This window comes from Tenrec ecaudatus, chromosome 14 (genome assembly GCF_050624435.1).
Source record: "Tenrec ecaudatus isolate mTenEca1 chromosome 14, mTenEca1.hap1, whole genome shotgun sequence".
Taxonomy (NCBI): Eukaryota; Metazoa; Chordata; class Mammalia; order Afrosoricida; family Tenrecidae; genus Tenrec; species Tenrec ecaudatus.
Window position 1 is genome coordinate 39761445 of NC_134543.1, and position 26655 is coordinate 39788099.

General features: G+C 48.9%; 1 pseudogene; it reads left to right on the plus strand.

Annotated features, from left to right (window-relative positions):
• Nucleotides 1-6846: 6846 nt before the first annotated feature.
• The window catches only part of LOC142426560 (tubulin beta-4B chain pseudogene), a 49814-nt pseudogene continuing 30005 nt past the window's right edge, over nucleotides 6847-26655 (plus strand).

Sequence of the window (26655 nt, forward strand, 5' to 3'; positions counted from 1 at the left end):
GGAGGCACATCCGAGAACCTGTGAAAACGGCATCCGTTTACGTTGGTGTTTGTGACAACAGAAAGCCTCGTCTTGGGTGTTGAAGCAGAGAGCAGAGCCCAGGGGTCTGGGTTCGTCTCAGACAGACAGGCACAGTGGTATTCAGGAGGCCGGACAACATCATCCACCTCCGGCTGCCTGTCGCCCAAGTTGACTGCTGGGCTGGTGTCTGGGTTCTAGGAACGAAAATTCCACGAATAAAGGCTTCCACAAAGTAGGATCCTTCTTGTTCTCACATACAGAGTTCCGAGATGGGATGACGTTTCTCGTGTGGTAACTACTCAGGATGGCATTCCTAAGTGGCAACCAGCCCAGCAGTGGACCCAAGAAGCCAGGCCCTCGGTGCCTTCCTGCTCCTCCAGTTTTAGGATGATAGGACTTGCCCCATGCCCGGCATTGGAGGTAGAAAGAGACTACCTACATCTGACCCTTTTATCTAGAGACGTAAATCCTTGCCCAAAGGCCCCCACCACCACCCCACTGTCTACTGTCTTTGGACCAGCCAGTGTCCCATGGCCACCCGAAGCCCGGAGAAGGAGCCCTGGAGGGGAGCCACGGGAGCCACGGCGGCAAGAGGTTAAGTGCCCAGAGGTGAACCTAATCCTCAGTAGTTCACACTGGCGGCTCCGTGGGGGAAAGATGTGGCCGCTTGTTTCTGGGAAGAGCCCTAGCGGATGAAGTCACGAGGAGGCTGAATCAATGCAACGGCCACGGGGGTGGGGTTTCAGAGTAGAGACGTGAAGCTTTGCGAAAGCGATAGGGTCCCACGCTGCACTGCTAACCAAGCCTCTGTGTCTGGAACACACCCCACCCCCACCCCAGCCTCTGCAGGAAGAGCCGCTGAAGGGCTCTCACAAAGAGGAAACCCTTGAGGGGCCACGAGGGCAGATCTGTTCCCTGGTGCCGAAGTCCATTCAGCAGCACACAACAGCAGCCACACCAGAGCAGAGGCGAGAGTCTGATTTAGAACCAGCTAAGCAAGCCAAAGGGCAAGGTTACATTGAACAAGCAACACCACCAACAAACCCACTGCCTTTGAGTCTAACGTGCCTCATCGCAGCCCCATAGAACAAGGCAGACCGGCTCTTGTGGGTTTCTGAGACGCCGGAGTGGTGGCTGGTGGTTTCAAACTGCTGACCTTGATGTTAGCCACCCCAGCGGGAAACCCGCTATGTCGACTCCGTGGGAACTCCACTGGCCTTAATGAACTAGCAGGTCTCGCATCACAGTCAAAGAGGACTTGTCCCTGGGATTGCCGGCTGCTTCTGCCTTCTAGCCATGGGTACGGCTGCCCTGCCGGCTCCATGGGGCGTAACCCAGCCAGCAGAGGAGAAAGTGGGAGAGCAGCTCAGCTGCTTCCCACAATAGACCAGTAAGGAGGCGCTGGGCCTGGCATTACGAAGTGGAGCTCCAGCTGTGAGCAAGCTCCTAGACAAGTAGGAGAATAGTCATTGTTCATTATTGCTGGGACAGCATATCTCAGACAGATACCAGTCACTCCCCTGCTCTCTCCAGAAACGTCCAGTGCTACTTAGATAAGGCATTGATTCTTCACTGAAAGAGCAAAGCCTCTGCCACCTAACTCAGACAACACGGGAGAATGGTCGATCCAGCCAAGGCACCGCTTTGATTCGGGGATCTCCAACTGGAGGGGGGTTCATCTTGCTGCCCTTGCAAACACCAACATACCATCCTCACTGCCCTCAGCCCCACTGAACCTCCACTTCAGCAGGTCCAGTGGTGGCTCATGGGCAGTAGACCAAACCAAAACCAAACCCACTGCCAGCAAGTTGATGCCAACATCAACCACCTACAGTCATGTTTTATCCCCACCCCACCCCACCCGGTGGTGTTTTCACAATCCCTAAATTAGTGAGGAAGATTTGTTATAATTAGGATATTATGCATTAATAAAAATCTAAAATGCTTCTACATTTTAAAGTCTTCTCTTTTTAAAAACATCTGAAAATCAGGGAACATTCTACCTGTGTACCCACTTCCAGATTCAGACAGTGTGGGACCCCCCCACCCCACCTCCACTTGCCTCCAATCCTCTGACAACTGCTGGCCCCATTGGCATTTGGGCTTCGGGCCCCAGGCTTAGACTGCACTGGATTGTCAATCCTTCTGACTTGGAGCTCTCAGAGGCCAACCCTCAGGCCTGCAAGGCCTGGCCTGCTGGAAGTTGACTGTGAACTCTCTAAGAAAAATGAACTAAGCAAGTTAACAGAGTCACTAGGATTTCTAAGGGGGATTTTTCTTTCTTCTTCGTGCTCTAGCACTCCAGCAGGAAGGATGAACATGATTGGAACAGCTGGAAGCGGTGCCAACAGTGATGGTGGCCGGAGGCAGAGGTGGGACTTTTGTCCCAACTTTGTCTTTCCTGGCTGTATGACTTTGAGGGTTTCCTACCTTGTGGTGGCAGGTGCTGGTGATGTTTCCTTTCAGCAATAAAGCAGTGCCCACATCGGGTGGGTGCTCCTGAGAAACAGGCAAAGCAGTCTGAGAGGTGTTCTGTGTGTCCCTTTCTGACACTTCACAGCACACCCAGGAAGTCAGCCACTATATGATTCTCCTCGTTTGACATGAAGTGCCCAAGGTGAGAGTCCAGGAGTGATGGCGTGGGGATTGAAGCCCACCCGGCCCACACAGGCACCCCCATCCTTGTGCTGCCCCTGGCTGTTTCCCAGGGCCGTGAGCTCTGCACAAGGCCACGGAGACCCAGAGCTTTTTGAACTCTGTGAAGTAGTGGTTGAGAACGACGACAGTTTTGTTCGAAAGTGATGCTTGCTCCCTCATTCACAAATGCAGTTCAGCAGTTCCTAATTCATTCAAATGAACAGAGGTTTCCTTTCGGTTTCTCCTTTTGAAAGAGGCAAGGAGCAGGGAACTCAGATACATCCTTAATCCTGGAGTGCCCTCTGCCGACCAGTCGAGAAATGACTAAACTTCCAATAACAAGCGAGGCTGATTCCTTCCAATATTTCTGGCCCACCTGCTGGTCTCAGGCACCCTGGTGGGGCTGTGGGTTAGGCGCTGGGCTGCTAACCACACTGATAGTAGTTCAAGCACACTAGCTCCTCTTTAGGAGGAAGATGAGGCTGTCTGCTCCATAGACATTTCCAGTCTCAGAAACCTGATGAGCCCACAGGCGGCGGAAATGGCCTCAAGGACAGGACAGTGGTTTGGGGTTACTTTGTTCTAGGTATGGTGGAAGCAAACCACTACATCTCTCTCCCACAGCGAGGGAGTTCAATCCGCCGACCTTTCCATTATCAGCCAAGCATTTAACCGGAGCCTCAGAAATCATTCTAGGGGCCCAGTAAATAGCCCCCTCTCCTCACAAATGATGGTCTATACACAGCAGCCACCCGAATGCCACCTTTCCTTAGGTAGCAGTAGCCTTTGCTTTCCTGCCATCTGCCCTCAATGAGCCCTGGGGGAGTGATGGGTTACACCTTGAGCTGTTAACCTCAAGGTCAGTGATTCAAACTTAGTCGGTGCTCCACGGGGCGAGGAGGGAGGGGCGGTATGAGGCTGTCTACTCCTATAAATATTCAAGGACTCAGAAATCCAAAGGGGCAGTTCAGCTCTGTCCCATCGGGTCCCTGTGGGTGACAGGGAGAGAGAGAAAGAGCTCACAACCCTCTGATTTCTTTCTGCGCCCTCTCCCCACTCATCCCCAGGCACCTGGAGCAGGGAGCATAACAAGATGGGCTTCGCATTGAGAACCCAGAGCTCTGCTGCAGTTGCAGGTCCTTGAGAATGTTCCTAAACCTCCTGGGTCTTGAGTTTTGACTCCCAAAAGGAAATCATAACCCAAGAGTGCCAGTGAGAGAATTCTGTTAGAATCGGTGAAAAAAGCCGAATACATCACAATGTTCTATGAATCTTTATTTTTCCCACCTGAGAGAGGTCTTGAGAATGTGATGTTTGTTTGCTTCTTTCATTAGAAAAGGTATAGGTGTTCTTGGGGGGAAATCTCTACTGTATATATTTTTTTAATTTTTTAAGGATGAGGACACTGAATGACTCAGCAGTGGTCTGTCCTTTCACCAACAGACCACCCACAAGTGTCTCCAAACACCCCACATGCCCAGCATCACAAGAAGGTGGAGTCAGTCTTCCATACTGAAATAAAAACAATACTCACCATGCCCTCTTGGATCCAGATTAAAAAGAACTTGAACTAGAACTTGTCCCTCATCTCTTTGGGTTTGGGAGATCATGTTGCTGCTCTTGCTTTGCTCCGCATTGTAGAAAGACGATGTCTTTGTGGAGCATTCTGTCTGTTGTCATTTGTAAAAAAAAAAAAAAAAAATTAAAGTTTTAATTAAAATTTGGAAGCTTTGCTCATAGCCAAGAATCTCTTGCTGGAACTATATTGTTAAAATGCTCCTGCTTCAGCTCTCTGGAGTGTGGAGCTGAAGGAAATACTTTGAAACCATCACCTTTTTTTCCCCTGTGACTGGCCCGTGAACATAAATGTAAATTTGTTCTACTGAAGTCTCTGGGTATCTGACAAAATGTCATCTTTCCATCATTGTTAGCAAGATTATCCCTTGCTTTTTCCTGAAAACAGGTGTTTCTGGGCTGTCAGGAACTGCCTGGGTCTCTCCTGTATAATCGCAATTACCATAATCGTGACTCCTGCTCGAATCCATCCCAGCCCTGGCTTCAGTCATCCACCAACAAGGGGGTCAGAGGTAAAACCCGGGGTCTCTGAACCCTGGAGAAGGGGTCAGCAGATGCACGCATGAGTGAAAGAGCACCGTTGGGAGGACTTGTCCTAAGAGTGAAGTCCCAAATGTCACTTCTGGGAGGTTGCAGGTACTAGAGGGCGTGTAAGTCAAGATTCCCAGGCCAAATGTGCCAGGCTAGCTAGTGGTGAATGCCAGGACTTTTGGCCCCTGAAATGCCAAGGCCACGTCCAATAGCTTAGTGCCACTGCTCCTAGAACCCTGCTTCTCTGCAGACACATGGACACCCCCTTCATCATTCCCCTCTGCTGATAAAAGAGAAGGGTTTCAAAGACTCAGTGGCTTCTGTTTCCCAAGAAAATGTTTAGGCTCCTCCAGGGGACAGGTCCCTTCCTTGAGCATCAGAGGTCACCGGGTGGCCCTGGGAAACAAACAAATATAAGTGGCAGGTTCAGGCCACACCACTCCCTAGAAGTTCATCCCCGGGCAAGTGGCTCCAGCTTTCTGGGCCTTCCTTTCCTCGTCTGTGAAGTAAAGACCAGGCTGTGAGTCATCCGCGAGGTCGGATTTTCAGGAAACACTGGGGAGTGTGGGCTCACGTTTGGCATTGAAGAAAGGAACTCCTGAGCAGGTCACTCAGCACCGTGCTGGCCGGCAAAGCTTCAGCAGGAGGAGCGCTGGGAGACAGCAAGGGGAACACGGAAGTCCAGGTGGGGTAGAGCAGGGGCCGGCAAATGACCTTAGGTGGCTCTTCCAGTACTTCCACATGGCTCTGAAATGAAATCGAACAGTTTTAAAGGCTATTATCCTGAGAATGGTGATTTCCTGTTTGTAAATATATATTTATAACCTTCAAGTGATTTTTTAATTGTTGTGAGAGGGACAAGATTGACTCTTCCATCCTCAAAAGTTTGCCAACCCCAAGGATAGAGTCATACTGACTCACCACAACCATAAACAACCCAAAGTCAAGTTCGCTGCCGTAGAGTCACGACTGATTCATAGTGGCCGTGCGAGTTTCACTGCCCTTGTGAGTTTCTGAGACTGTAACCTTACGGGAGTAGAATGCCCCATCTTTCTTGCCTGGCACGGCTGGTGGTTTCCAACGCTCGCCCTCAGCTGCCCAATGCTCAACCACTATGCCACCCACGTGTGTCAGAGGAGAACGGTGCTCCAAAGGGTCTTCAGTGGCTTGCTTTTCAGAAGTGGATTGCCAGGCCTTTCTTCTGAGGTGCCTCGGGCTGGACTCAAACCTCTAGTCTTTGAATCAGCAGCCGAGCGTATTGATCGTTGGCTCCCTGCAGGGACCTGGGCTCAGCCAGGGTCGGTTTTCACTGCTCTCTCCCGGTCTAGGCAGCTGCTGCTTTCCACTGTACTTTCCGCTTGCCACACACAGTCTCTCCAGTCAGCACCTACCAGTCAGGACAAGTCCTTTCTCGCAGGGTTTCGGGGATTCGTTCAGGAACCACACCCCGATCGGACTGTAGCCAGGAGCTCTTCCCTGCAGGGAAGACCCCATTGGACCCTCTCTAGCCCGTGGTCAAGCACAACTTCTTAAAGGGTCTTCTTGTTCTGTAGATTCACATCCCATTTACCAAGATTAACCGTGTTCTGTTCCCAGTCCTGGGCTCCACAACCTACCTCAAAGCAGGAAAAGACCCCTCTCTCTCCCCTTCCCCCAACCACCATGCACACAGCCTCACTTCCAAGGTCAGAGGTCAATATAGGGACAGGCGCGCCAAGACCCTGACCATCACAGTCATTTCCTATGTCCTTCAGCGGCCCCACCAGAAAACCAGCTCACCCTCACCCCTGACACTTCCACCGTAAGTCTCCACTGTCACCTGTCAGCAAGCCTTCCCTCCCCACTACGCCCTAGCCAGTGGCCCCTGCTTGAGCTTTTTCTCCACAGTAGATTGTTTGCTACATATTTCTCTTAGTTACTTAGCTTATTTTCCAGGCCCTCCCATCAAAATATAAATTAAGAAAGGCTGTGCCAAAACAGGCATTTGGAAAAAGCAGTACCATGAACTGCCAAAAGAACAGACAAATCTGTTCTGAAAGAAGAAGTACAGCCAGAGCCCTCCTTAGAGCCAAGGAGGGCGAGATGTTGTCTCGAGGACTGGGACTCGTTGTCTGGAGAGACCCGCGCCTGGAGAAGGACAACATGCTTGGTAAAGCAGACGGACGGTGAGGGGGAAGCCCCTCGACAAGACAGACTGACACAGTAGCTGCAATAACGGGCTCGCCCAGAAGGACAATTGTGAGGATGGCGTAGGACTGGCGGTGCTCCGTTCTGGGGTTCACAGGGTCCCCACGAGTCAGCGCCATTGGACAGCACCTGACAAGAGCACGAGGCGGGAAGGTGGGAAGGAGTCTTGTCTGATCTGTTCTCCACTGGGACATTGGAGGTGGTCGTTGCTGTTCCATTGATTTCACTCATGGCGGCGAGTAGACGGCTCCCTGGGATGTGCCAGGTTCTAGGCCCTCCTTTGGGAAGCAGATCTCCAGGCCTGTCTGCCAAGGGGCATCGGAACTGCCAAACTTGCTGCTAGGAGTGGAGAACTTACCCCAGTCTTGTGCATCTTCCTACCCCACCCCCAACCCCGGGAATCTAGCGCTGCTGACCACAGGCACACGCAGTGGGCAGCCGTACCTCCTTTTCTACCTCTCCTAGGGCGCCGAATATTTTAATTTCCCTCTCGGGTCAGTTTCTGCCTGGGCTCCAGTGTGCTCGGGTTTTACTGGGTATATGTGCGGGGGTGGTGGAGGGGTGACTGAAGCAAAGTCTAACCTCCCATGAAGGAAAGGGTTAGAACCGCACTTCTCCCCAATTCAGATCCTGTCGCCCTGATGTCTATTTCATAGCCCACAGGAAGCCAGCCCTAGCCCTGGCCCTGGCCCTGGCCCTGGCCCTGGCCCTGGCCCTGGCCCCTGCCTGGGAGGCGCAGAGCCGCAGGGGTCACGGGGGAAGCAGCCACTACTTGCCTTCAGTCCTCAGAACACAACCCACACTTTTCCGCAGCCAGCGGACAATGACTGCCAAGCACTCTTCAAAACTCCTCCTCAGACCAACTGGGAGTCTCCTTCCCCCTCTCCCCCACCCCCCCACCCCCCCCACACACACACCCTCAGGGACAGGAAGGGAAAGTTTCTGGACTGAGAGAAGCAGTGTTCTGATTGGGGAACAGAAAGGAACCCAAGAGGGAAAGAGCTCAGCTGACTGAAGGGGCTGGTCTGGGAGGGCAATGTCTTCACCTCCTGGGAGGAGACAGAGAAATGGGTGGGGAGCCAAGAAAGCAAAACCAGAAGCTTTCTGACTCTGCTCACCCACCCACAAGGTAGACCCCACATGCCTGGTTTTAGTGGGAGGTCCTGGTGGGACAAATGGTTAAGATTTGGCAGTTGTGCCTGTGCATGAGTGCCTCAGAAGAAAGGCCTGGTGATCGCCTTCTGAAAAATCAGCCACAAAGAAGCCTGTGGAGGGCAGCTCTAGTCTGACACGCATGGGTCGCAATGAGGTCCAGTTGTCACATGGCAAATAGTCTGATTCGGTGTAGTGGAATATTTGCCTGAGCTAGGCCCCCAGACAGCTCGCTACTCATGATCACAGTCATCATGAGACACTTTACAGGAGGAAGTTTTTGTGTTTTGTTTTATGTTTCTTTTCAAGGAGCTTTGGTGGCGGAATGGGTAAATGGTCAGCTGCCAACCCAAAGCCAGCCATTTGAACCCCCAGATAAAGATGCCCAGCCTTTGGACGTCTGGGAGGCAGCTCTGCTCTGCCTGACGGGGTTGCCGTGAGTTCCACTTGACCTCACAGAAGCAGGTTTGCTTTGGTTTCGTGGTTAAGGGCCAGAGATCTGGATTAGGCATATTTAGATTCAAATCTCCACCCCACCTTTTACCCTCAGGGTCAACTTGGATAAACGCCTTGCCTTCTGTCCATCTCCTTTGTCCATCTAAAATGACAATACTTTCTACCTCTGAGGGTGGTTGCCACTTATTGAAAAGCAAGGATGTGATTTTGAGGACTAAGGGGCGCCTGGCCCAAGCCACGGTATTTTCCATTGCCTCCTGTGCATGTGAAAATTGGATCTTGAATAAGGAAGACTGAAGAAAAATCAATGCAGTTTAACTGTGGTGTAGGCAACGAATATTGAAAGTACCATGGACCATCAAAACCCAGAGAGATGGGGCTTGGGAGAAGCATAGCCAGAGCGCCCCGAGGAGGCAAGGGTGATGAGACTGCATCTCCCACACTGCGGCCATCCCTGGAGAAGGACGTCATTTTAGTAAAGTGGAGGGGTGACAAAAACTGAGGAATGCCCTCAAGGAGATGGATTGACAGCCTGGCTTCAACAATGGACTCAAGCCTGGGAAGATCTGCGAGGCTGGTGCAGGACCGAGCAGGGCTTCCTTCTGTTGTGAATAATGTTGGAACCAACACAATGACACCGGGCAACAACAACAAAAGATTAAGTAGGAAAATGTTTGCTAACATGTAGCAGTGCAGAACCAAGCGCATTGTAAGCATTCGATTATTGCTACTCTTACAACTGTCTGTGTATGTGTGTATAACCAAACCAAAGTCACTGCCATCAAGTCGATTCAGACTCCTACTGACCCTGTAGGTCAGGGTTAAACAGCCCAGGTGAGTTTCCAGGTGGTAAATCTTTACCGAGCAGAGAGCTTCACGTTTTTCCCAAGGAGCAGTTGGTTGACTCCAAGTACTGGCCTTGTGGTTAGTAGCCCAACAACACATGACTCAGCGCAAGAGCGAGCGCGAACACCAAACTCACTACCATCGATTCGGACCTACACAGAGAGTGGAACTGCACGATGGATTTCCAAAGGGATAAATTCTCCATGTTCCCCAGCTGTGAGCTATAGTCTCTTTCCAGCCAAAAGCATTGCCTGTCCTCTCCCCAGAGGGGAGCATCTTACTGTCAGTTATAAACTGGGCTTTGAACTGCCTCAAACTAGCGCAATCATGTTCAGTGAAATGAAAGTAGGACACATCTGAAATTTTTTAATGTGACTGAACCAGAACGATAACCAGAATGTGGGAAATTGCTGGAATAGGTGCCTCGGGAGAGCGTCGGGAGCCCTTTCAGTAGCCTGATGCCAGAGGTTGGTCACTGCCGTACTATGGAAAGTGACACACAGAAAGTGCTGCAGTCAGCCACCATCATTGAGCCGGGCACCGTTGCTGATGACTCTGCCAGTCAAGAGATTTGGTTGCTATGCACTGTGCACACTGCCTTGTTTTTGAAGAAGGAGAGGAAGCCTCCGGCAGGGTGTCACCCTATAATTATTCCAGTTCTAGTTTACCCACATTTTACAAATCTGGGTCTGTTCCAATTTCGTTTCATCAGCCGCGACTGAACTGGGAAGAGTCAGTTCAAAGTCCTGGTTATAAATGTATCACAAAAAAAACTTAAAATAAAAACACTAAAACTAAAAAAAAAAAAGGAAAGACAACAATAAAATAAAAACACTAAAACTAAAAAAATTTTAAAAACAAACAAACCAAATTCACTGCTATCAAGTCCGTCCCAACTCACAGTGACCCTACAGGACAGAGTAAAACTGTTCCATAGAGTTTCTGAAACGTCAGATCTTTGACAGCAGCCGGCCTCATTATTCTCCCACTGAGTGGCTGGTGGGTTTGAACTGCTGACATTTCAGTTAGCAGCCAACTTAACCCGTCATGCCCCCAGGGCTCCTTATAAGTGTCTAAGGAAAAGAAAAGCCTAATAACTCCAGTGTTAGCTGGTATGCTGTTGTTAAGTGCATTCTGACTCAGCGACCCTACGTAGAGCAGAATAAATTACCACCAGGTGCTTCACCAGCCTCACAATTGTTCTTACGCGGAAGCCCATTGTCGCAACCACTGCGTCCATGGTTCTGGTTGAGGGACTTCCTCTTGTCCCCTGGCCCCCTACTTTAGCTAGCGCGGTACTCTTCTCCAGGGACTGGTCTCTCTTGATAATATACCCAAGGTATAGCAGATGAAACCGTGCCATCCCTGCCTCTCGAGAGCAGTCTGTTTGTACTTCTTCGAAGCAGGTTTGTTTGTTCTTCTGGCGGTCCGTGATACATTCAGTGTTCCTCAGCAGCAGCGCAATTCAAATGCATCAATTCTTTCGCTTCCTTATTCGAAGTGCAACATTCACAGGCATATGAAGCAAATAAAAACGTCATAGCTTGGATCAGGTGCATCTTCGTCCTCAAATACCATCCTTGCTTTGCAATACTTGAAAGATGCCGCGTGCAGCAGATTTAGGCAGTGCAATGCATCGTTTGCTCTCTTCACTGCTGCTCCCATGAGCATTGACTGTGGATTCAAACAAGATGAAATCTTTGGCCACTTCAATCTTTCCTCTCTTTACTATGATTTTACCTAGTTGACTAGTTGGGTGTGTTTTGTTTGTTTGTTTGTTTGTTTGTTTGTTTTGGTCCAGTAGCTCTGTGTATTCTTTCTATCTTCTTTGGATGCTTCCAGCACAATTCAATACTTTGCCCACAGAAGCTCTCAATATCGCATCTCCGGGCTTGAATGTGTCCTTCAGTTCTTTCTGTATCAGATATGCTGAGCGTGTTCTCCCTTTTTGGTGTTCTAACTCGGGTTTTTGCACATTTCATTCTAATGTTTCACTTTGTCTTCTTGAGCTACCCTTGGAATTTTTCTGTTCGGTTCTTTGATTTTATCACTTCTCCCATGTGCCTTGGCTACTCCATGATTAAAAGCACGTTGTAGAGTCCCCTCTGGCATCGCTCTGATTTTTCTTTCTTTCCTGTCTCTTTGATGACATTTTGCTCTCTCCCTGACAGCTCATCAGGTGGTTTGTCACTGGTGTTCAGTGCATCGGATTTGTTCTTGAGATGTTCTCTAGTAAAGTTACTTAGTACACAGCTACCTAAAACATTAGAAATGTTGAGAATCAGTGTTTCGTGTCTTTGTAAATACTTATCGACCAGAGTTTGAGCAATGATTCTTTCCACCTAACTTAATGGTGCAGAGTGTGCCTTGGCCAATTTTCATGCGTCGCTGGGTCAACTTCCAACAATAAATCTTTTTTGCATTTCATGTGGGAAAAGCTTTCCAAGAGTGACTTTAATGGCAAAAGTTTTGCCAACACCAGTTCCCCGGACATTATCTTTTTCATCTCCACCGTTTTTCTCATCGACGCTGCAGAGTCCATGTTCTGATTGCTCATCTAGGGCCTGCCAAATAGCAGTCGTGTCAACATTCCCAAGGGCAGCTATTGTAGTTTCTGATAACGCCATTTATGTTAGATTCAAATCTAGAGAAGTTATTTGCACAGTGCAGTAAAAGTTTCTGCCATGCGGCAAAGAGAAATAAACACTGCATTTCAACCAGTGAGTGGCTTTCTGTGTGTCTCGCCATTTATACTGAGAGATGTTGAACTGGGCACAGTAGAGCTGCTCCGGAGGGCTTCCTAGGTGGTCGTCTTTACAGGAAGCGCTTGGTGGGTCTTTGAAGAGTCACAGTCTCAGAAACCCACAAAGGCAGGTCTATTCTGTCCTATAGGGTAGGTCTGAGTTGGAGGAGACTCTATGGCAGAGAGTTTTGTGGTTTTCTCCCTCAAATTTTCCCTTCATGGGGATACAGAAAGACTGGCATTTCAACCAGCAGCAGAGTGCTTAATCCTTGTGGCTCGTTCCCTCATCTGACTTAGTTACCATTCCGTTCCCTCGCCCAGCACGGGCCTGGCACATATGGGCACTCAGCAAATATTTGTGAACGCATGAATGAGTTCAGTGAATGCAGGCGCTAGACAAATTCGATTCCCTGGGGCAGGATGAGGTCCTGACCAGACTGAGTGGAGGAGCAACCTAAACGTGGGAAGCAAGTGATTAAGTCTATCTAAGGGAGGGAGCTTGGGGAAAATGTCTCCGATCCACATCCTAGAAGATGAGCGTCCCCCAGCAGGGGTATCGGCGCATAAAGACCTGTACAGGGCAGAAATAGACTATTAGCAGCCTGCGTGCCCGCTCTCTCTGGGTCTTCGTCCTGCTGCCCGTGTAGCCACTGCCAGGAGAGAAATTGTGCACCTGCAGGCTGGGCAGTGCGGGGACCAGATGGGCGCCAAGTTCTGATCGGAGGCGATCAGCAGCGAGAATGGATGGTATCGACCCCACCCCACCCCTCCAGACCTACCACAGCGACAGCGATATGCAGTTGGAGCAGATCCGTGTCCATCACGACGAGGCCCCCGTGGTTAGTACATGCCATGGGCCGAGCGGGTGGACGTGGAGCCTGGCACCACGGACTCCGTGCCCTTGGTGCCTTCGAGCAGATCTTCCATCTGGACCACTTGGTCCTCGGTCAGGGTGGCGCTGGGAACAACTGGGCCAAGGGGCACCCCACAGAGGGGTGAGCTGCTCAATGTCGTGCAGGCCGTGGGCGGAGGGAGGCAGAGAAATGTGCCCGCCCGCAGGACTCCCAGCTGACCCACGCGCTGGGCACACTGCCCACGAGGAGTACCCCAATCGCGTCGTGAGCCCCTGCTACGGGGCGCCCTCGCCCAAAGTCTCAGACACGGTGGCTCGCCACGCTGCGGAGGACACGGACGGAACCTCCTGCATCGACCCCAAGGCTTTGGACAACCTCAGCTTCCACACCCTCACGCTGACCACCCCCACCTATGGGGACCTCAACCACCGGGTGGCAGCCACCGTGAGCGGCGTCGCCACCTGCCTGCCCTTCATGCCGGGCTCCACGCTGCTGACCAGCTGGGCAGACAGCAGGACGGCGCCCTGACCGTGCCCGAGGTCACCCGGCAGGTGTTCATCGCCAAGAACACGATGGCCGTCTGCGACCCGCGCCACGGCCGCTCTCTGATGGCGGCCGCCGTCTTCCGGGGCCGCGTGTCCGAGAAGGAGGTGGACGAGCAGATTCTCAACGTGCAGAATAAGGACAGCAGCGACTTCGTGGAGTGGGTCCCCAAGGACGTCAAGACGGCCATCCATGTGCGACATCCCACCCTGCGGCCCCAAGATGTCAGCCACCTTCGTCGATCCAACTGCACGGCCCTCCGGGAGCTGTTGGAGCGCATCTCTGAGCAGTCCCCTGCCATGGCCATGTGTCGGCGAGAGGCCTTCCTGCGCTGGCACACGGGCGAGGCCATGGGCGAGACGGAGGTCACCGAGGCGGAGAGCAACAGGAACGGCCGAGTGTCCAAGTACCAGCAGGACTGGGACGCCCAGGCCGAGGAGGAGGGCTGCGAGCCCGACAAGGGGGGAGCTGAGGAGGAAGCAGTGTCATGCGGCCGCCAGGGAAGCACAAGCGTTAGCGGTGTGGACTCTATTCACTCACGGCCTGTTTGAGTACACATGTCACTGCCCTTCTGTCTCACATCACACTCTGTACAGATATCTCCATTAAAGCATTTTCATAGTGAAAAAATTGGACTATTAAATACCTTCAGATGCTTTTTATGCATTTGCGGAACATTCTCCCCATAAAGCATAATCCATACAATGTAAAACCCAAGTGTTGGCCAGCTGTCTGTCTCCAGGTCCACCAGCAGGTAGTGGTCATTGACAGGACTGGAAACCCAAAATGTCTGCGTGCACCAAGTGAAATGGTATTCTCCTGCTGTCAGGACAACACAGCGACCTGGGGCTTCGGCTGCATTACCAATCTCCCTGAGCCTTGACTACTGCTTTGTTCCCTTAATTGTCAGGTATCCAAGCAAGGAATCCGGTCCTTTTTTTGCTTGGAATTTCTGAAGGCAACCACTGGCCCAACTCAAGCCAAGGGTGTGAAGATCCAAGGTCAGATGAATTCTTTTAAAAATAACATAAAGATGATCAGATATCATCAGGGCTAGCTTCTTGGGCAATCAGTCAGTGCATTGCACCAGCTCCTTGCTTAGCGGGAGCCCAGGCTTGGAGTTTAAATTTCTGTGGTCATCATCTTGAAGTTCTTAATTTTATCATGGAATTTGTTTTGTAAGTTATGGGCCAAGGGACATGCACCAGGGACTCGGAGCCTCGACTCCCATGGAGTCCTGCTCCTCCATACCCTACTTCTCTGTAACACTATCTACTGTCCTGTCGCCTAGTACCCCAAGTCCCACCCAGCTTCCTCTTGGTCACTCTTACCCAGTGACCATTGCCACCCTCGGTGCCCTGCTTGCTGGGCCACCAGCCCATATAGGTTGGAGTGACAGACCCATCAGAAGGAGAGACCCCTGGTTTAACGTCCCCATCCCTGGCTTGGTGCTGCCAACTGGTGGGAGGGGGGACCCACAGTCAGTGCAGGACATCACAAGGTGCTTGTGAGGGTCTGTAGTCAGCCCATGGGAAATCCTGTATTCAGGATAGCTCAGTATTAAAAAGTAAATAAAAGACATCATGATTGAGTCTCAGCTAGAACTATTAGACAGCAAAAAGAAATCAAAGGCATCTAAATTGGCAAAGAGGAATTCAACTCTATCTGTTCACAGATGATATGATGCTTTATGTAGAAAATCATAAAGCCTGGACAAGAAAATTGTTGGAAATCGTTTAAAGTTTTGGTAATGTGGCAGGGTACAAGATCAACATTCAAAAATCAATTGTGTCCCTATATACACATGAAGAGAACTGTGAAAAGGGAATCAAGAAAGTAATGCTATTGCCACACAAAAGATGAAATACTTAGGCATAAACATAACCAGAGAAACAAAAACCTTACAAACTGAGAACGATGAAGCACCACTATAAGAAACCAGAAGAGTATACATAAATGTAAGAACATTCCATGTTCATGGATAAGAAGATTTACCATTGTGAAAACATCAGTGCAGCCCCAAAGCAATCTGTAAATATAATGCAACTCCAACTTGGGTCCCAGCATCATTCTTTTAAAATATGAAAGCACTAATCACCCATTTTCTATGGAAAGGACAAAGGCCCAGGATAAGCCTAAAACATGGCCACAGTAGTCAAAATAGCCTGCTTTTAATTAGTACAGTGATCTATACATAGACCAATGAAGAACCAGACCACAGACCAACAGAAAAGAGAACCCAGATCCATTCACCTACAAACAACTGGTTTGTTTGTTTTTTTTACAAAGGGCCAAAATACATTAATGAGAAGAGACGATCTCTTGGACATGGTGCTGGCAAAGTTGCATGTCTATTTTCAGAATGAAACAGGACTTATACCTCACTCCCGATACATAATCGAACACAAGATGGATAAAAGACTTAAATGTAAAGCCTAGAACTATAAAGATTATCAGTGAAAAAATAGAGACAAACATAAGGGCCCTGATAAATGGCATAAACACGCTCCCAAACATAGCAAAACACCCACCCCCAGCAGAAGACAAAATAGAGTACTGAGGCATCCAAAAAATAAAACACTTCAAACAACTTCATCAAAAAAATCAAAGAACCTACAGATTGGGATGGGGAGGGGGATTGACAATGATGCATCTGACAAGGGTCTAATCTCTAAAATCTCTAGGAGACTGCAATATCTCAACCAGGAAAAGACAATCCCATTTTTAAAATGGACAGGAGGCATGAACAGACAGTTCACTAAAGCCACCCAGGCAGCTAATAAGCATATAAAGTAATACTCAAGACCATAAACCATTTGGTTCCTTTTTGATTTCTGTTTTTCTGTCCTTGTTTTGAATGTTTTCTGTGTGGGAAAGCCAGGATGGGTGAATTTATGAAGACAGTAGCTGGATTAACAATTGTCTGGAGCATGGGAGGGGAGTGTGGAGTAACAGAGGGTCAACATTCATGGATGCAAGAAGGAAGAAAAGGTTACAAAGTTGATTGTGTTGATGATTACACAACCCTTCTTGATATGATGGAACTATTGAATTACTATGTTCATTATAATTCAGTACGATTTATTTTTCATAAAATAAAATAATAAAGCTTCATCTGATTTACATGAGAAAAAAGAGAGATCACTAGCCATTTGAGAAATATAAATCAAAACAAAATGAGATACTACCTCTCACTCTGCAGTAATAGCAAATTTTTAAAATTATATGTATTAGTCTAGGTACTTTAGAGAAACAAATCCACAGAAACTCATGTATAAGAGAGACTTTTATATAAAGGTTAAGTGCGCATCAAGAAAACATCACAACCCAGTGCTGCCCAAGCCCACAAGTCCAACATTAACCCTTATGTCCAACACCAATCCACAAAGTCCTCCTCCATCTCACAAAACAGAGGCAATGATGCCAACTGCAGGAGGAAATCTGAGTCAGTGAACGTGTAAGCATCTCAGTGCTGGCAGGGGTCTCCACACGGCTGCTCCAGCACCCAGGGCTGCTTCGGGGTAGGTCCATGTGGCTTCTCCTTGGGGATGTCTTGCAGGAAGTCAGCCCTGCAAGCTGAAGCAGGGAATGGCTAAGGCAGCTCTACCCTGGTCCGACCATCAGAAAGCAAGAGACCCGAGAACTAGAAAGACGAAGCTCGCAGAGCCATTTATCCCTCCGCCCTTCAATTAACCCCACATGTGTGTATCGGCCAGGTTGGCACAATAATGCTGGAGAGGGTAGAGAGACATTGGAACCCTCACACACTGCTAGGCCAGGGGCTTGTAAAGCTGCAAGCTCTGTGGAAAGCAGTGTGGTGCTTCCTCAAGCAACTGGAGCAGAAATACCATACGGCCCGGCAATCCCTTTACTCATTATGTACCCTGGAGAAATAAAAGCTATCGCACTAACAGATACATGCACACCCGTGTTCATGCAGCACAATTCACCACAGCAAGACGATGCGAACGACCTACAATGCTCCTCGGTAGAAGACGAGTTAAGTAAACCCTGGCACATATACACAGTGGAAAAGTGTGCAGCACTACAGGCTAATGATAAAATTGTGAAACTCAGGACGTGGACGGATTTGGAAGGTATTATGCTGAGTGAAGTTCGTCAGCCACAAAAGGTCCATAGTTCTAAAAGAAAAAAATCAAGATAAAGCTTCTTCATACCTAACGCAGCAGACTGTGATGGTTACCAGGGTGGAAGGGGAAAAGGAGGTGAGGGGCAGCAGTGGGCTCGGGGGTAGACATGTGAACTACAGTGAAGGGTAAGAAGATGTTCTACAAGAGGGAGAAGAGACTTAAAAGAGGAAGCGGGATAGGACCAGGAGGATAGTAAGGTGTTATATCAACATTGGTGGGCAGAATTCTCCCATGTGGTCAAGTCCATAGGAGCCCTGGGCGTAATGGTTACACACTGGGACGCTCACCAGAAGGTCTGCTGTTTGAAACCACCAGTGGCTCCGAGAGAGAAAGACAGGGCTTTCAACTCCCATGAAGAGGTCTGGCTTAGAGACCTACAGGGTTAGTGCTGCCCTGTCCTGTAGGGTCACTAGGACTCAGCACTGACTCTGTGGCAGTGAGTTTTGAGTTTGGCGTCAACTCTATGATGGGGTTAGGTTTCTGCAGTGTTTTCCTCTGGTTCTTGCTTCTCAACACTGAAAGAACTCATGCAGCAGAAGCACTTTTGTCATCCAAGTCACTTTCATAAGGGAAGTTTCGGGGAATTGTCTCAGATAGTACACGCTCTCTCTGGACAGTGGGTAAGGCCGCATGATGGGGAGGTGTAGGAGGGGGGCGCGCATGGGAAAGTTTGTGACCAAAAATGGCCACTTCAGAGGAGCACGAAAAACCATGTGGGAAATGGCCAAAAAAGTGGAGTCCACAGAACCAGAAGAGGAATCTTGGAACCGAGAAAAAGTAAGAGAACTCAAACCCTGAGAGGAGGCATGGGCGCCCATACAGATGAAATCTCACCCTCGGGGACCTGAAAGAGAGTGAGGCCTGCCCTTAGCCTCTGCTATTCATGCCCTCCCATCCCCACTTGTGGGGTGAAGGGGGGCGTGGCTGAGGGTACTGGCCATTCTTCGAGGCTGAATTCAGGTGCATGTGTGATGTAATGCTGCTTGTGCCTCGTGTGCATGTCTAAGTGACCTTGTCCGAATTTGGATTGTCCCCATAGGTGTCTAATGTGTGCCTGATTTCTTTCAAGCCCCTGTCATGTATCATGACAACCCCCTTTATCCCTAATCTTCCTACCTTTCAATGGAATCTTCTTCAAAGCAGCCAAGCAGTTAATCCCATCACAATCTTAATACAATTGAGAGATGTTTCATTCAGGGTGTGGCCTACTCTGAGTGTACAGGAGCTGACTCACTTCGATGGGATGCTGGATCCTGCATCTGGTTGTCAATCTCCTGCTATATTGCCTGTCAATTCCAGAAACCATCAGAAGATTTGGTGACCTTGGATTTATTCGGTCAATCTCAAATTCATTCAGTTCGGCATCCACCACCCTGTGGTCTTCCTGCTTCCTGAGCATCCCTTCCGGCAGCTACAGGTGTCAGGAAAAGCCTTCCGCTGATCTCTGACAGAGTTCAATCAGACGAGACTTACCCACTTCCACAACTGGGAGCCCTTTCTTGGTAGGCCTCTTTCTGTATACATACACATACTGATCTTGCTTCTCTAGGGAACCCAACCTAACACAGCAAGCTATTAGGAGGTTTGATACTTGGTTTAAATTGTTGAAGACAAAAATGATGATCTGAAATGTAAAGCCCCACTTAAGTCACAGTAAAAGTTTTTAAAACACCCTAGAGAGAGAAACTGCCGAAGAAAGAAAGAGGCTTTCTATTTCAGACCCTTTCTCGTAGTTTCCCTCCTTTTGTTACAAGGACCCCCACATCTCATTTTGCACCGTCCCCCAAACTACCCAGCCGGTCCTCTGCACCAGAGGGAGTTGCTCAGAGGCCCACGGCCACACAGGGCCTGCCCCACAAGGGTTCTGGGAACGTTCACCTGTTCCCCTCCTGTCCTATTCACCCCTCACCCCTTCTTCTAGACAGCCCCAAACTCCAAATTACACTCGTTGTACCAGGCAGAGCTATTTAACGCTCTGTTCCCATTTTCCATCTTCCAGACCGAGTTCCTGGAACCTAGCTTTTCACAACCAATGACCTACTAACGGGTTTTGTGGAACAAAAAGCAGGTTTCCCCCTAAGAGAATTTCTACCAGGAGTTTTTAAAACAGCAGCATCATTCTCTGTCCATTATATGTGTGTATGGATATATGTGTGTATACATGCACATGTATGTGTAGATATGTAATATATGCAGTAGAACCCCAGACCTCGACGCTAATCCATACTAGAAGGAGCATTGAGGTGTGATGCAGTTGAGTTCTGAATCAATTTTTCCCATAAGAAATACCTGATGATGGATTAATCTGTTCTCCACCACCAAGTTTTTACCCTAACCTTGCCTTTTGATGCAAAACATTACACAGACATTTCAAAGTAGATAAATTCAGAGTTAAATAGTATAATTTAAATAAAAGACACAACAGTAAAAAAGGTTTTTAACAACTACAGTATGACCCATACCTTGAGACTGATGAGGATCTGGATCTTTGGACATGGGTGTGGAGAGGAGGATGGAGAGAGAGTCATTGTTTGGAAGGAGAATCCCCTTTCGGAAAATCAACTGGTAGGTGTTTTTCAGAAGTTTTTCCCTTCTTTGCCTTTTTTTCACTAGGACCTGACTGGCTTTCTCTAAAAAACAATCTGTCAAATGTGGTCTGTGCATGACGTTTCCTTAACTTTTTACTAAAAGGGTTTACTAAATTATCATCAATAATAGCATGGTTAACCAGTTCCTTATCATGATAATTCTTTTCAAAAACTCTTTCTTAGGACCCATGCTATTTATCTAAAAACAGTGCAAAATGCCACAAAGCTAAGAAAATCATAGCAAGATGCTTGGAACACAGCTGCAAAAGTTTTCAACAACACATCCTAACAACACCAACTAACACCAAGTGACTGAAACACAAAGTGCTCTTGTTTATAAAAATCATGTGCTTCCAGTCGGATTCCGCTGTTTCGTTCAAGCTCTGATGCAAAATTTTCTCAACATTTTTCGTTGAAATCCGACTATGTCAGGTACTGATGCGGTTGAGTACCGGGGTTCTACTGTACATCCATATATGGACATGTATGTGTTTGTAATATACATCACCGATTACTTTTCAGCAGCATATACAAGCAAGCAATAGATGCTGGAACATGAGTCTCATGGAGAACCCATTAAGCAAAAGAAAAGACTAGGGAAGGAAGGGAGGGAAGAGGCGGCACAGTCAAATACCTTTGGAAGCCAAATGCTCCACTTCTCTGCACCCCATTTCTGCTCATAGACTCTCATGTTGCATTGGCTCACGTAAGCACTTGGTTTGACTTGCTTTGAAATCGTATTTCCCACTGTAATTCGTCCATGGAAACGTTTTTCCTTAAAACAGTTACTGATAAATAAAAATAAACAGTTACTGTCAGCCCACTCTGTAAGCATTGCCTTAAATTTAAAATCAAGAGTCAGCAAGTTGGTGGCACTTATTTGTCTTGGTTGTTGTTGTTGTTGTTAGGTTCCATCTGCAGAACACACGAGGGAGGGAATCCATTACAGCAATGGCCCAGGAGGGAGGCCACTGATACTGTCCACCTTTCAAATTCTCTGGATGTCTCAAGTTTCACTCTAAGAAAGAGGAAGTTACCTTGGGGGCTAATTACCTTTGACACATCAATCTCAGAAGCATTGCACCTGAAGCACAGCCAGATCTCGAGGCGCGGGCATCTGTGGTGAGTCAGACGAGGGTTGTCTTAGTCCTGTCTGCTGACTTGCGGGATGAATTTCCCCCTTCAAGTCCCATTATCGTTATCATTACCAGATGCTTACGAACACCTGATGACAGCATATGGCCTGCTGGCTGAGAACAAAGGCCGTGCAGCCAGCCACTGGGGACCTATTAAAAGCTGGGAGACTTCCTTCACGTTACTGAGCATCTCCATGTCCAGTGTTCTCACCTGTAAACACTTGATAAATATTATTATTGTGAGAGTTTAAATATCTACTAATCCACTCCTAACCCCACCTCGAGAGACAGAGAGGTAGGTGCTAGGGCTGGGTAGGAGAGTGAGGTTCTAGAGGGCTGGGTAGGAGAGTGAGATTCTAGAGGGCTGGGAAAACACCAGGAGGGAGCCCTCACCTGAGGCAATAGGATGCTGACAATAAGGATGGGGCAAAGCAAAGGAGACAAGAGTAGAAGCTGGACTTGTTGCGAACTGAAAATGCTCCTGGGGCTTCCATTTGCTATTACTCTTATCATTTATCCCACTTTACAGATGTGCAAATGGAGCCTTAAAGACAGCAAATAAATTATTCGAGGCCCCTAAGCTAGTAAGGGACAGAGTCAATAGTTTAATTCCATGCGTACACTTGAACACAACATGAACTAAGGCTCGAAATGTCCAGGGAAAGGTTGAAAAGTCCCTTGAACTCCATGAGCTCAAAGACAGATAGGAATCCTGGGGATCAAGATCACCCACTAGTTAGCAACTAGGAAAAACAAAAACTAAGATTAACCTTTGTCCTCCCTACCTTGCAAAGAAGGTAGTCTATAAGATCCCATGCTTTGACAGCTAAGTTCAATGAAACAGAAAATAACAAATCCTGGAGAGGCTGTGGAGTGATTGGGACTTTCACACACTCCTGGTGGGACTGTCAACATGTACAACCGCCAGTGGAAAGCAATAGAGGGTCACCTCAAGCAACTGGGACTAGACATTGCATACTATCCAGCAATCCCTCTGCTGGATTTATATCCTAAAGAAGTCAGAGTGTATATGCACACCCATGTTCATTGCATCCCTGTTCACAGTAGCAAGAAGACGAAAACAAGCAAAATCGCCATCGGTAGAAGAACAGGTCAAGAGATTCTGGTCCATACATACAAGAAGACACTGTGCCTCGCTACAAAACAATGCGGCCTGGAAACCCTGAGGCACCTCATGACATGGATGGACTTGGAAAATATCGTGCTGAATTAAATTGGTCAATCCCAATAGGGCAAATATTATCGGACAAAAGTGTATATATAAAAGCAAGACAGGGACATTACCAAAGGGAACAGACTTGGGAGAGTACCAAAGAGGGGAGGGAAAGGGAGAGAAGATAAAGCAATGGACCAGACTATGGACAGGTGTTAACTTGGATGGAATGGAAGATAGTAGCCGACAGATGGAGCAGAGAAATCCAGGATGCGGTGAAGGATAAGCGATCGGGGTGGGGGGGAGGGGTTGATTAGCAGTTAAACTGTTGAATACAGGGTTGATGATCCAAAATGTCAACTCCCACCTAACTTAAAATTAAGAGGGGGGAAAAAAAACCTCCAGTGCTGTCTCCATCCCTCACTGAAATTGATTCCCCAAGGAAAGCATTTTGTGCCCTGGCAAGGTCACCGGCTCAAACACACCCCTCTCATGAGTCATTTCTAGGACTTGATAGAGAACCTACATTTTAATATCGGCAGAACCAGCAAGGGAGAAATAACCCACCGTTTAGAAAACCTCCATCGATACATTAGGAGCTGTGTCTGTTGGACAGTATTTCTTTCTTGTGTAATTAAGACTTAGGCTACAACGTGTTCTTGCTGAGTAATGAATGAAGCTAAATAAACATGTGCAAGGGCCAAGAAACAGAACAAACGACACCTCTGGAAATCCCAGCAGAGAGACTGACAAGAGGCAGGTATTTCCAGTCATGAAACAGTCTCTAAAACCACAGCTCAGGAGGAATGCTGGTCCACTCTGGGGGGAGGAAATGACACCTCTAGACAGGTCAGAACTTCTCATGCAGCGCAACTGAAGCCTCTGGAGCGGGCATGTGAAGGGCGGTCCCGAGAGGACGCGCAGGCATGTCATCGGACTGTCCCACTTTTGCTCCCGTGTCCAGTGTGTGAAATTGTGTAAAGATGAACAATTGACCTGGACAGGCCCGGCATGATTCCTCATTCTCTCCCAGCCCCTGTGCCATAAAAGCATCTGGTTAGACCCTAGAACTGGGGACAGAGCCCTGGACCCTTGTCTCTTACAGCAGTGGCCCCAATCCAATGCACTAGTTGGTAGCAGTCTCTGGAAGTCTCTGAACTGATAGAAATCTGATCAGCTGATAAGAAGGTGGTTCACTGAATTACTGGGAGACTTGTGTCCATGTACGGATTCCTGGTGGGGTAGTGGTTATGGTTATAAGTTTTGCTGCGATCTGCATGGCCGGCAGTTCAAAACCACCAGCAGCTCCAAGGGAGGAACACTGGGCTTTCTACTCCTGTAAACAGTTGCAGTCTCAGAAACCTCCATGGGGTCATGATGGCAGTGAGTGTTTTGTGGTGATGGTTTTGGTTCGGTGTCCATGTGGTACTGAACTCTGGCCCACGATCTCCCTACTGGCCTCCTGTCTGGTTGTCCAGAACACACATACAGAATGATGTGGGAAAACAGCATCTCCAGGGAAGGGGAAGGCCCTGGAAAGAATACTGATGTTTCCAATATTATTGCCCTTCCACTTGGACAAGAGGCATCTCTGACCTCGGCCCTTGGAAAGGGACACCTCTCCTCACAGTCAAGCCCCCATCTTTTAGGCCACACTACCAGAATTCCCTGCCCAAACCACCCCAAGCCTAGTTGTAGGGCAGTGGTTCTCCCGCTTCCTAATGCTGAGACCCTTTAATACAGTTCCTCATGTGGTGGTGACCCCCTCCCCCAACCATAATATTATTTTCGTTGCTATTTCATCACTGTCATTTTGCTACTGTGATGAATCAGGCGACCCCTGTGAAAGGATCATTCGACCCCCAAAGGGGTCCCGACCCATTGGTTGAAAACTACTGTTCTGGGGTCTGTGTTGTTCTCTTCTCTGGATCCATTTCCTAAGGACAGACTTCCGACTAATGAGCACGCCCCAAACACAAGCACGGTCCTGAAGTGACTGTGTAGATGGGACCTGCACATGTGGACTGGAGTGTCTACACACAGGGGCCCAAGCCCCTCACACTGCAGGCCAGAGCACAAGTGGGAAGAGAAAGGGGTGGGGCCAGGGGCAGCATGCCCCGCACTGAACTCTGAGAAGTCCAAGAATTCTCCATCTGAGCCCGGCTTCCCAGCTTGTGATAAAAGTATGTGTCAAGGTTGCTATTGTGCAGTGCCACCGGGTTGGTTCATAACAGCCTCCTGTGACCGAGCAGAGCGGCCCCATAGGACTCCCTTGGCGCTGAGCTTCGTCGAAGCAGGTCACCCCCTCTTTGTCCGCAGAGCCTCTCCAACCCACACTCGCTGCTGCCACTGAGTCCGTTCTGACTTAGCAGAGCTTCTGGCTGCGTTCAAATCGCTGAAGGAGGCTGGAACTTACTAACCCGCTTGCCGGATTGAGGTGGGCCTTAGAACAACGTAGGTGCATGGCATGTGGGCCTGTTGGTTCTCTTGCCCTGGGCCCTGCAAATGTCAGGGACAGACTTGTTTCAAGGCTGGGTCCCTTTCTTCTAGGTGCTACTTCAGAGAAGCAGGGCATTCCACTTGCCCTTCTCCCTCATACCTAAGAAATAAACCAAGTAATTATATATATTCCTAGGAGTGAAAACTGAATTGAAATCATTAGTTCCCGCGTTAACTGAATCAATCCTTTCTCCAGGAGGAATGAACACCCCAGCTACATCCTGCGTGAGTTCAAAGGTAATGAAAATGCCTACTTTCACTGCCGTGGTAATGGCCACACTGGGACCAGATGCGGAGGGCGGTCCTCTCCCTGCAGCTGGGAAGCAGCCCTGGCCTGTGTTGTTCAGCTTTAAGGGACAGTGCATGTGGAAAGCACCTGCCGGCCGGAGCTCAAAGCGTTTTCCTTTGCTCTCCCTGGAGAACCTGCCAGATACCCTGGAGGAAACAGGAGGTAAATTGCTCAGAATAACAAGCCAGCGAGGTTGTCGAAATGGGCACCAGGCCTTGTTACTTGTGGTAGGAAAGGGATTCGATGTCTGGAAACCCAGGGAAACTTTGAGACATTCTGACAGTCATCTGCCGCCCTGACTTTGCAGAGAAAGGGGGCTGGCAGAGTCCCTGCCCACTCTGCACACAGTCCTGAATGTCACCACTCTTCAGAAACACCCCTTCCAGGGTGACCAGCAAGGATGGTGCTGCCCTAGGGCCTTGGGGAGTCAGACCCCAGAAAGAGCAGCCAGTCTGTCAGCTCTCTCTGGCCGCGGGTTGGCTGGGGCCTCCAGATGGAAGTAAAATTTAAGGACAAAGTGACCCTTAAGCTCAAGAGTACTGACCACCAAATTCTAGGCAGCAGCTCATTCAGAGGGGTCAGAACTCTGGGAATGGGGCCCCTCCCCAACTCTGAGGGGAGCCCATGGACCAGACACCCTCACGTTCTCAGAGCCAGGCCCTGGTGACCCCATGTGGGCTCCAGTGACTGGTTTTGCAGAGCCCTGGTGGCACAGTGGTTACGAGTTGCAAAGAGTTAAAATCTCAAAAATAACAATGGCAACATATGTACAAAATGTGCCTGATACAATTGATGTATGGATTGTTACAAGAGCTGGAAGAGCCCTCGATAACATGTTAACAAGAAAAAAAAAAGAGTTACAGGCTCAGATAAAGAGTTACAGGCTAAGAAACCCATGGGCAATTTTTCCCTGTCCTGCACGGTCTTATGAGTCAGCCTCAACTGCATAGCAGCTTGTGCTTTGGGTTCGTTTTTTTCAGGAGATGCTCAGGCCTTTCTTCCGAGGCACTCTGGATGGACTCACACCCAGGGTCGGATGTCTCCGTAAGCAAGGTAAGCCCAGGCTGACTTGTGCTTACTGACTAGTCTGTAAGGAACCGTTTCACATTGTTCTGCCCACATCAAAGATGCTGCTCCTAGATCTGCCTGGCATCTGTCTCTCCCTCAACCCCACAGTGCTTTCTCCCAGGGGCCAAAACGTCTTTGCAAGCTTACAGTCCCTGATCCAGAGAGTCAGGTGAGTAGGGGCTGTTTTGTACTTACCATATATACT